The sequence below is a fragment of the Cynocephalus volans genome, chromosome 4, assembly GCF_027409185.1.
Source record: "Cynocephalus volans isolate mCynVol1 chromosome 4, mCynVol1.pri, whole genome shotgun sequence".
NCBI lineage: Eukaryota > Metazoa > Chordata > Mammalia > Dermoptera > Cynocephalidae > Cynocephalus > Cynocephalus volans.
Window position 1 is genome coordinate 56,990,869 of NC_084463.1, and position 12,273 is coordinate 57,003,141.

Below are 12,273 nucleotides of genomic sequence, written 5' to 3' on the forward strand. Positions count from 1 at the left end.
CCGTGATTTGTAAACTGGGGGGGAGTGGGGGATAAAAGAAAGAAAGGAAAACAGTTGTATACCATTTCCTTGAACATTCATGGAAAGTTCAATAAAATAATAAAAAGATTGGTAATCTGCATAAAGAAAAAGAGTAAGAACGCAGAACATAGATTATTAATGTTCTCAACCATGATTTGGAAGCTTGGAGCGTGAGGGATAAAAGAAAGAAAGAGAAATTGTTGTATCCCATTTCCTGGAACATTCATGAAATTTCAATAAAATAATGACAAGATTGTGAATCTGCATAAAGAAAAAGAATATGAAGGCAGAAGATAGAATATTACGTTGTCAAACATGATTTGGAAGCTGGGGGTGGGTGGGGGATGAAAGAAAGAAAGAAAAACTGTTGTATCCTATTTCCTTGAACATTCATGGAAATTTCAATGAAATAATAAAAAGATTGTTAATCTGCATAGAGAAAAAGAGTAAGAATGCAGAAGATAGAATATTAATGTTGTCAACCATGATTGGGAAGCTGGGGGGTGTTGGGGGATAAAAGAAAGAAAGAAAAACTGTTGTATCCCATTTCCTTGAACTTTCATGGAAATTTCAATAAAATAATAAAAGATTGTTAATCTGCATAAAGAAATAAGTAAGAATGCAGAAGATGGAATATTAATGTTGTCAACCATGATTTGGAAGCTGGGGGGGTAGGGGGATGAAAGAAAGAAAGAAAAACTGTTGTATCCCATTTCCTTGAACATTCATGGAAATTTCAATAAAATAATAAAAAATTGTTAATCTGCATAAAGAAAAAGTGTAAGAATGCAGGACATTGAATATTAATATTGTCAACAACGATTTGGAAGCTGGGGGCGTGGGGGATGAAAAAAAGAAAGAAATAATGTTGTATCACATTTCCTTGAACATTCATGGAAATTTCAATACAATAATGAAAAGATTGTTAATCTGCATAAAGAAAAAGTGTAAGAATGCAGAAGATAGACGATTAGTGTTGTGAACCATGATTTGGAAGCTTGGGGGGTGGGGGATAAAAGAAAGAAAGAAAAACTCTTGTGTCACATTTCTATGAACATTCATTGAAATTTCAATAAAATAATAAAGAGATTCTTAATCTGCATAGAGAAAAAGAGTAAGAATGCAGAAGATAGAATATTAATGTTGTCAACCATGATTTGGAAGCATGGGGGGGTGGGGGATAAAAGAATGAAAGAAAAACTGTTGTATTCCATTTCCTTGAACATTGATGGAAAGTTCAATAAAATAATAAAAAGATTGGTAATCTGCATAAAGAAAAAGAGTAAGAATGCAGGAGATAGAATGTTAATGTTGTCAACCATGATTTGGAAGCTGGCAGGGGTGGGGGATAAAAGAAAGAAAGAAAAACTTTTTTATCCCATTTCCTTGAACATTCATGGAAATTTCAATACAATAATAAAAAGATCGTTAATCTGCATAAAGAAAAAGGGTAGGAATGCAGAAGATAGAATATTAATGTTGTCAACCGTGATTTGTAAACTGGGGGGGAGTGGGGGATAAAAGAAAGAAAGGAAAACAGTTGTATACCATTTCCTTGAACATTCATGGAAAGTTCAATAAAATAATAAAAAGATTGGTAATCTGCATAAAGAAAAAGAGTAAGAACGTAGAACATAGATTATTAATGTTGTCAACCATGATTTGGAAGCTTGGAACGTGGGGGATAAAAGAAAGAAAGAGAAATTGTTGTATCCCATTTCCTTGAACATTCATGAAATTTCAATAAAATAATGTCAAGATTGTGAATCTGGATAAAGAAAAAGAGTATGAAGGCAGAAGATAGAATATTATGTTGTCAACCATGATTTGGAAGCTGGGGGGTGTGGGGGATGAAAGAAAGAAAGAAAAACTGTTGTATCCCATTTCTTTGAACATTCATTGAAATTTCAATAAAATAATAAATAGATTGTTAATCTGCATAAAGAAAAAGTGTAAGAATGCAGAAGATAGAATATTAATCTTGTCAAGCATGATTTGGAAGCTTGGGGTTGGGGGATAAAAGAAAGAAAGAGAAATTGTTGTATCCCAATTCCTTGAACATTCATAAAATTTCAATAAAATAATAAAACGATTGTTAATCTGCATAAAGAAAAAGAATATGAAGGCAGAAGATAGAATATTATGTGGTCAAACATGATTTGGAAGCTGGCGGTGGTTGGGGGATGAAAGAAAGAAAGAAAAACTGTTGTATACCATTTCTTTGAACATTCATGGAAATTTCAATAAAATAATAAAAGATTCTTAATCTGCATAAAGAAAAAGTGTAAGAATGCAGGACATTGAATATTAATATTGTCAACCACGATTTGGAAGCTGGGGGCGTGGGGGATGAAAAAAAGAAAGAAATAATGTTGTATCACATTTCCTTGCACATTCATGGAAATTTCAATAAAATAATAAAAAGATTGTTAGTCTGCATAAAGAAAAAGTGTAAGAATGCAGAAGATAGAATATTAATGTTGTCAACCATGATTTGGAAGCTGGGGCGGGGTGGGGGATAAAAGAAAGTAAGAAAAACTGTTGTATCCCATTTCCTTGAACATTCATGGAAATTTCAATAGAATAATAAAAAGAGAGTTAGTCTGCATAAAGAAAAAGTGTAAGAATGCAGAAGATAGAATATTAATGTTGTCAACCATGATTTGGAAGCTGGGGCGGGGTGGGGGATAAAAGAAAGTAAGAAAAACTGTTGTATCCCATTTCCTTGAACATTCATGGAAATTTTAATACAATAATAAAAAGATTGTTAATCTGCATAAAGTAAAAGTGTAAGAATGCAGAAGATTGAATATTACTGTTGCCAACCATGATTTGGAAGGTGGGAGGTGGTGGGCGATAAAAGAAAGAAAGAAAAACTGTTGTATTCCATTTCCTTGAACATTCTTGGAAATTTCATTAAAATAATAAAAAGATTGTTCATCTGCATAAAGAAAAAGTGTAAGAATGCCGAAGATTGAATATTAATGTTGTCAACCACGATTTGGAAGCTGGGGGCGTGGGGGATAAAAGAAAGAAAGAAAAAATGTTGTATCCCGTTTCCTTGGACATTCATGGAAATTTCAATAAAATAATAAATAGATTGTTATTTACATAAAGAAAAAGTGTAAGATTACAGAAGATTGAATATTAATGTTGTCAACCATGATTTGGAATGTGGGGGTGGTGGGGGATAAAAGAAAGAAAGAAAAACTGTTGTATACCATTTCCTTGAACATTCATGGAAATTTAAATAAAATAATAAAACGATTGGTAATCTGCATAAAGAAAAAGAGTAAGAATGTAGAAGATAGAATATTAATGTTGTCAACCATGATTTGGAAGCTTGGGGAGTGGGGGATAAAAGAAAGAAAGAGAAAATGTTGTATCCCATTTCCTTGAACATTCATGGAAATTTCAATAAAATAATGACAAGATTGTTAAATGCATAAAGAAAACGAGTATGATGGCAGAAGATACAATATTATGTTGTCAACCATGATTTGGAACCTGTTGGGATGGGGGATGAAAGAAAGAAAGAAAAACTGTTGCATCCCATTTCCTTGAACATTCATGGAAATTTCAAAAAAATATTAAAAGATTGTTAATCTGCATAAAGAAAAAGAGTAAGAATGCAGGAGATAGAATGTTCATGTTGTCAACCATGATTTGGAAGCTGGCGGGGGTGGGGGATAAAAGAAAGAAAGAAAAACTGTTGTATCCCATTTCCATGAACATTCATGGAAATTTCAATACAATAATAAAAAGATTGTTAATCTGCATAAAGAAAAAGAGTAAGAATGCAGAAGATAGAATATTAATGTTGTCAACCATGATTTGGAAGCTGGGGGCGCTGGAGGATAAAAGAAAGAAATAAAAACTTTTTTATCCCATTTCCTTGAACATTCATGGAAATTTCAATACAATAATAAAAAGATTGTTAATCTTCATAAAGAAAAAGAGTAAGAATGCAGAAGATAGAATATTAATGTTGTCAACCATGTTTTGGAAGCTGGGGGGTTGTGGGGGATAAAAGAAAGAAAGAAAAACTGTTGTATCCCATTTCCTTGAACATTCATGGAAATTTCAATAAAATAAGAAAAAGATTGTTAATCTGCATAAAGTAAAAGTGTAAGAATGCAGAAGATTGAATATTAATGTTGTCAACCATGATTTGGAAGATGGCGGGGGTGCTGGATAAAAGAAAGAAAGAAAAACTGTTGTATCCCATTTCCTTGAACATTCATGGAAATTTCAATAAAATAATAAAAAGATTGTTAATCTGCATAAAGAAAAAGAGTAAGAATGCAGAAGATAGAATATTAATGTTGTCAACCATGATTTGGAAGCTGGGGGCGCTGGAGGATAAAAGAAAGAAAGAAAAACTTTTTTATCCCTTTTCCTTGAACATTCATAGAAATTTCAATACAATAATAAAAAGATTGTTAATCTGCATAAACAAAAAGGGTAAGAATGCAGAAGATAGAATATTAATATTGTCAACCATGATTTGTAAACTGGGGGAGAGTGGGGGATAAAAGAAAGAAAGAAAAACAGTTCTATACCATTTCCTTGAACATTCATGGAAATTTCAATAAAATAATAAAAAGATTGTTAATCTGCATAAAGAAAAAGAGTAAGAATGCAGAAGATAGAATATTAGTGTTGTCAACCATGATTTTGACGCTAGGGTGGTGGGTGATAAAAGAAAGAAAGAAAAACTGTTGCGTCCCATTTCCTTGAACATTCATGGAAATTTCAATAAAATAATAAAAAGATTGCTAATCTGCATAAAGAAAAAGAGTAAGAATGCAGAAGATGTAATATTAATGTTGTCAACCATGATTTGGAAGCCGGGGGGGTGGGGGATAAAAGAAAGAAAGAAAAACTGTTGTATCCCATTTCCTTGAACACTCATGGAAATTTCAATGAAATAATAAAAAGATTGTTAATCTGCATAGAGAAAAAGTGTAAGAATGCAGAAGATGGAATATTAATGTTGTCAACCATGATTTGGAAGCTGTGGGGGTAGGGGGATGAAAGAAAGAAAGAAAAACTGTTGTATCATTTCCTTGAACATTGATGGAAATTTCAATAAAATAATAAAAAGATTGTTAGTCTGCATAAAGAAAAAGTGTAAGAATGCAGAACATTGAATATTAATATTGTCAACCACGATTTGGAAGCTGGGTGCGTGGGGGATGAAAGAAAGAAAGAAATAATGTTGTATCACATTTCCTTGAACATTCATGGAAATTTCAATAAAATAATAAAAAGATTGTTAGTCTGCATAAAGAAAAAGTGTAAGAATGCAGAAGATAGAATATTAATGTTGTCAACCATGATTTGGAAGCTGGGGGGGTGGGGGATAAAAGAAAGTAAGAAAAACTGTTGTATCCCATTTCCTTGACCATTCGTGGAAATTTCAATAAAATAATAAAAAGATAGATAATCTGCATAAAGAAAAAGAGTAAGAATGCAGAAGATAGAATATTAATGTTCTCAACCATGATTTAGAAGCTGCGGGCCAGTGGGGGATAAAAGAAAGAAAGAAAAACCGTTGTATCCAATTTCCTTGAACATTCATGGAAATTTCAATAAAATAATAAATAGATTGTTATTTACATAAAGAAAAAGTGTAAGAATGCCGAAGATTGAATATTAATGATGTCAACCATGATTTGGAAGGTGGGGGGTGGTGGGGGATAAAAGAAAGAAAGAAAAACTGTTGTATACCATTTCCTTGAACATTCATGGAAATTTCAATAAAATAATAAAAAGATTGGTAATCTGCATAAAGAAAAAGTGTAAGAATGCCGAAGATTGAATATTAATGTTGTCAACCACGATTTGGAAGCTGGGGGCGTGGGGGATAAAAGAAAGAAAGAAAAAATGTTGTATCCCATTTCCTTGGACATTCATGGAAATTTCAATATAATAATAAATAGATTGTTATTTACATAAAGAAAATGTGTAAGAATACAGAAGATTAAATATTAATGTTGTCAACCATGATTTGGAAGGTGGGGGTTGGTGGGGGATAAAAGAAAGAAAGAAAAACTGTTGTATACCATTTCCTTGAACATTCATGGAAATTTCAATAAAATAATAAAAAGATTGGTAATCTGCATGAAGAAAAAGAGTAAGAATGCAGAAGATAGAATATTAATGTTGTCAACCATGATTTGGAAGCTTGGGGTGTGGGGGATAAAAGAAAGAACGAGAAAATGTTGTATCTCATTTCCTTGAACATTCATGAAGTTTGAATAAAATAATGCAAGATTGTTAAATGCATAAAGAAAAAGAGTATGAAGTCAGAAGATACAATATTATGTTGTCAACCATGATTTGGAAGCTGGGGGGGTGGGGGATGAAAGAAAGAAAGAAAAACTGTTGTATCCCATTTCCTTGAACATTCATGGATATTTCAATAAAATAATAAAAGATTGTTAATCTGCATAAAGAAAAAGAGTAAGAATGCAGGAGATAGAATGTTCATGTTGTCAACCATGATTTGGACGCTGGCAGGGGTGGGGGATAAAAGAAAGAAAGAAAAACTGTTGTATCCCATTTCCTTGAACATTCATGGAAATTTCAATACAATAATAAAAAGTTTGTTAATCTGCATAATGAAAAACAGTAAGAATGCAGAAGATAGAATATTAATGTTGTCAACCATGATTTGGAAGCTGGGGGAGGTGGGGGATAAAAGAAAGAAAGAAAAACTGTTGTATCCCATTTCCTTGAACATTCATGGAAATTTGAATAAAATAATAAAAGATTGTTAATATGCATAAAGAAAAAGTGAAAGAATGCTGAAGATAGATGATTAGTGTTGTGAACCATGATTTGGAAGCTTGGGGGGTGGGGGATAAAAGAAAGAAAGAAAAACTCTTGTGTCACATTTCTATGAACATTCATTGAAATTTCAATAAAATAATAAAGAGATTCTTAATCTGCATAGAGAAAAAGAGTAAGAATGCAGAAGATAGAATATTAATGTTGTCAACCATGATTTGGAAGCTTGGGGGGGTGGGGGATAAAAGAATGAAAGAAAAACTGTTGTATACCATTTCCTTGAACATTCATGGAAAGTTCAATAAAATAATAAAAAGATTGGTAATCTGCATAAACAAAAAGAGTAAGAATGCAGGAGATAGAATGTTAATGTTGTCAACCATGATTTGGAAGCTGGCGGGGGTGGGGGATAAAAGAAAGAAAGAAAAACTTTTTTATCCCATTTCCTTGAACATTCATGGAAATTTCAATACAATAATAAAAAGATTGTTAATCTGCATAAACAAAAAGGGTAAGAATGCAGAAGATAGAATATTAATGTTGTCAACCGTGATTTGTAAACTGAGGGGGAGTGAGGGATAAAAGAAAGAAAGAAAAACAGTTGTATACCATTTCCTTGAACATTCATGGAAAGTTCAATAAAATAATAAAAAGTTTGGTAATCTGCATAAAGAAAAAGAGTAAGAATGCAGAACATAGATTATTAATGTTGTCAACCACGATTTGGAAGCTTGGAGCGTTGGGGATAAAAGAAAGAAAGAGAAATTGTTGTATCCCATTTCCTTGAACATTCATGGAAATTTCAATAAAATAATGACAAAATTGTGAATCTGCATAAAGAAAAAGAGTATGAAGGCAGAAGATAGAATATTATGTTGTCAACCATGATTTGGAAGCTGGGGGCGGTGGGGGATGAAAGAAAGAAAGAAAAAGTGTCGTATCCCATTTCCTTGAACATTCATGGAAATTTCAATTAAATAACAGAAAGATTGTTAACCTGCGTAAAGAAAGAGTTAGAATGCAGAAGATAGATTATTAATGTTGTCAACCATGATTTGGAAGGTGGGGGTTGGTGGGGGATAAAAGAAAGAAAGAAAAACTGTTGTATACCATTTCCTTGAACATTCATGGAAATTTCAATAAAATAATAAAAAGATTGGTAATCTGCATAAAGAAAAAGACTAAGAATTCAGAAGATAGAATATTAATGTTGTCAACCATGATTTGGAAGCTTGGGGAGCGGGGGATAAAAGAAAGAAAGAGAAAATGTTGTATCCCATTTCCTTGAACATTCATGAAATTTCAATAAAATAATGACAAGATTGTTAAATGCATAAAGAAAAAGAGTATGAAGGCAGAAGATAGAATATTATGTTGTCAACCATGATTTGGAAGCTGGGGGCGGTGGGGGATGAAAGAAAGAAAGAAAAACTGTTGTATCCCATTTCCTTGAACATTCATTCAAATTTCAATAAAATAATAAATAGATTGTTAATCTGCATAAAGAAAAAGTGTAAGAATGCAGAAGATAGAATATTAATCTTGTCAAGCATGATTTGGAAGCTTGGGGGGTGGGGGATAAAAGAAAGAAAGAGAAATTGTTGTATCCCAATTCCTTGAACATTCATAAAATTTCAATAAAATAATAAGAAGTTAGTTAATCTGCATAAAGAAAAAGAGTAAGAATGTAGAAGATAGAATATTAATGTTTTCAACCATGATTTGGAAGCTGGGGGGTTGGGGGATGATAGAAAGAAAGAAAAAGTGTCCTATCCCATTTCCTTGAACATTCATGGAAATTTCAATTAAATAACAGAAAGATTGTTAACCTGCGTAAAGAAAGAGTTAGAGTGCAGAAGATAGATTATTAATGTTGGCAACCATGATTTGGAAGCTGGGGGGTATGGGGGATAAAAGAAAGAAAGAAAAACTGTTGTATCCCATTTCCTTGAACTTTCATGGAAATTTCAATAAAATAATAAATAGATTATTAATCTGCATATAGAAAAAGTGTAAGAATGCAGAAGATAGAATATTAATCTTGTCAACCATGATTTGGAAGCTTGGGGGGTGGGGGATAAAGGAAAGAAAGAGAAATTGTTGTATCCCAATTCCTTGAACATTCATGAAATTTCAAAAAAAAATGACAAGATTGTTAATCTGCATAAAGAAAAAGAATATGAAGGCAGAAGATAGAATATTATGTTGTCAACCATGATTTGGAAGCTGGCGGGAGTGGGGATAAAAGAAAGAAAGAAAAACTGTTGTATCCTATTTCTTTGAACATTCATGGAAATTTCAATAAAATAATAAAAAGATTGTTAATCTGCATAAAGACAAAGATTAAGAATGCAGAAGATTCAATGTTAATGTTGTCAACAACGATTGGGAAGCTGGGGGGTGTTGGGGGATAAAAGAAAGAAAGAAAAACTGTTGTATCCCATTTCCTTGAACTTTCATGGAAATTTCAATAAAATAATAAAAGATTGTTAATCTGCATAAAGAAAAAGAGTAAGAATGCAGAAGATGGAATATTAATGTTGTCAACCATGATTTGGAAGCTGGGGGGGTAGGGGGATGAAAGAAAGAAAGAAAAACTGTTGTATCCCATTTCCTTGAACATTCATGGAAATTTCAATAAAATAATAAAAAATTGTTAATCTGCATAAAGAAAAAGTGTAAGAATGCAGAACATTGAATATTAATATTGTCAACCACGATTTGGAAGCTGGGGGCGTGGGGGATGAAAAAAAGAAAGAAATAATGTTGTATCACATTTCCTTGAACATTCATGGAAATTTCAATAAAATAATAAAAAGATTGTTAGTCTGCATAAAGAAAAAGTGTAAGAATGCAGAAGATAGAATATTAATGTTGTCAACCATGATTTGGAAGCTGGGGGGTGTGGGGGATAAAAGAATGTAAGAAAAACTGTTGTATCCCATTTCCTTGAACATTCATGGAAATTTCAATAAAATAATAAAAAGATAGTTAATCTGCATAAAGAAAAAGAGTAAGAATGCAGAAGATAGAATATTAATGTTGTCAACCATGTTTTGGAAGCTGGGGGGTTGTGGGGGATAAAAGAAAGAAAGAAAAACTGTTGTATCCCATTTCCTTGAACATTCATGGAAATTTCAATAAAATAAGAAAAAGATTGTTAATCTGCATAAAGTAAAAGTGTAAGAATGCAGAAGATTGAATATTAATGTTGTCAACCATGATTTGGAAGATGGCGGGGGTGCTGGATAAAAGAAAGAAAGAAAAACTGTTGTATCCCATTTCCTTGAACATTCATGGAAATTTCAATAAAATAATAAAAAGATTGTTAATCTGCATAAAGAAAAAGAGTAAGAATGCAGAAGATAGAATATTAATGTTGTCAACCATGATTTGGAAGCTGGGGGCGCTGGAGGATAAAAGAAAGAAAGAAAAACTTTTTTATCCCATTTCCTTGAACATTCATAGAAATTTCAATACAATAATAAAAAGATTGTTAATCTGCATAAACAAAAAGGGTAAGAATGCAGAAGATAGAATATTAATATTGTCAACCATGATTTGTAAACTGGGGGAGAGTGGGGGATAAAAGAAAGAAAGAAAAACAGTTCTATACCATTTCCTTGAACATTCAAGGAAATTTCAATAAAATAATAAAAAGATTGCTAATCTGCATAAAGAAAAAGAGTAAGAATGCAGAAGATGGAATATTAATGTTGTCAACCATGATTTGGAAGCCGGGGGGGTGGGGGATAAAAGAAAGAAAGAAAAACTGTTGTATCCCATTTCCTTGAACACTCATGGAAATTTCAATGAAATAATAAAAAGATTGTAAATCTGCATAGAGAAAAAGTGTAAGAATGCAGAAGATGGAATATTAATGTTGTCAACCATGATTTGGAAGCTGTGGGGGTAGGGGGATGAAAGAAAGAAAGAAAAACTGTTGTATCATTTCCTTGAACATTGATGGAAATTTCAATAAAATAATAAAAAGATTGTTAATCTGCATAAAGAAAAAGTGTAAGAATGCAGAACATTGAATATTAATATTGTCAACCACGATTTGGAAGCTGGGTGCGTGGGGGATGAAAGAAAGAAAGAAATAATGTTGTATCACATTTCCTTGAACATTCATGGAAATTTCAATAAAATAATAAAAAGATTGTTAGTCTGCATAAAGAAAAAGTGTAAGAATGCAGAAGATAGAATATTAATGTTGTCAACCATGATTTGGAAGCTGGGGGGTGGGGGATAAAAGAAAGTAAGAAAAACTGTTGTATCCCATTTCCTTGACCATTCATGGAAATTTCAATAAAATAATAAAAAGATAGATAATCTGCATAAAGAAAAAGAGTAAGAATGCAGAAGATAGAATATTAATGTTCTCAACCATGATTTAGAAGCTGCGGGCCAGTGGGGGATAAAAGAAAGAAAGAAAAACCGTTGTATCCAATTTCCTTGAACATTCATGGAAATTTCAATAAAATAATAAATAGATTGTTATTTACATAAAGAAAAAGTGTAAGAATGCCGAAGATTGAATATTAATGATGTCAACCATGATTTGGAAGGTGGGGGGTGGTGGGGGATAAAAGAAAGAAAGAAAAACTGTTGTATACCATTTCCTTGAACATTCATGGAAATTTCAATAAAATAATAAAAAGATTGGTAATCTGCATAAAGAAAAAGTGTAAGAATGCCGAAGATTGAATATTAATGTTGTCAACCACGATTTGGAAGCTGGGGGCGTGGGGGATAAAAGAAAGAAAGAAAAAATGTTGTATCCCATTTCCTTGGACATTCATGGAAATTTCAATATAATAATAAATAGATTGTTATTTACATAAAGAAAATGTGTAAGAATACAGAAGATTAAATATTAATGTTGTCAACCATGATTTGGAAGGTGGGGGTTGGTGGGGGATAAAAGAAAGAAAGAAAAACTGTTGTATACCATTTCCTTGAACATTCATGGAAATTTCAATAAAATAATAAAAAGATTGGTAATCTGCATGAAGAAAAAGAGTAAGAATGCAGAAGATAGAATATTAATGTTGTCAACCATGATTTGGAAGCTTGGGGTGTGGGGGATAAAAGAAAGAACGAGAAAATGTTGTATCTCATTTCCTTGAACATTCATGAAGTTTGAATAAAATAATGCAAGATTGTTAAATGCATAAAGAAAAAGAGTATGAAGTCAGAAGATACAATATTATGTTGTCAACCATGATTTGGAAGCTGGGGGGGTGGGGGATGAAAGAAAGAAAGAAAAACTGTTGTATCCCATTTCCTTGAACATTCATGGATATTTCAATAAAATAATAAAAGATTGTTAATCTGCATAAAGAAAAAGAGTAAGAATGCAGGAGATAGAATGTTCATGTTGTCAACCATGATTTGGACGCTGGCAGGGGTGGGGGATAAAAGAAAGAAAGAAAAACTGTTGTATCCCATTTC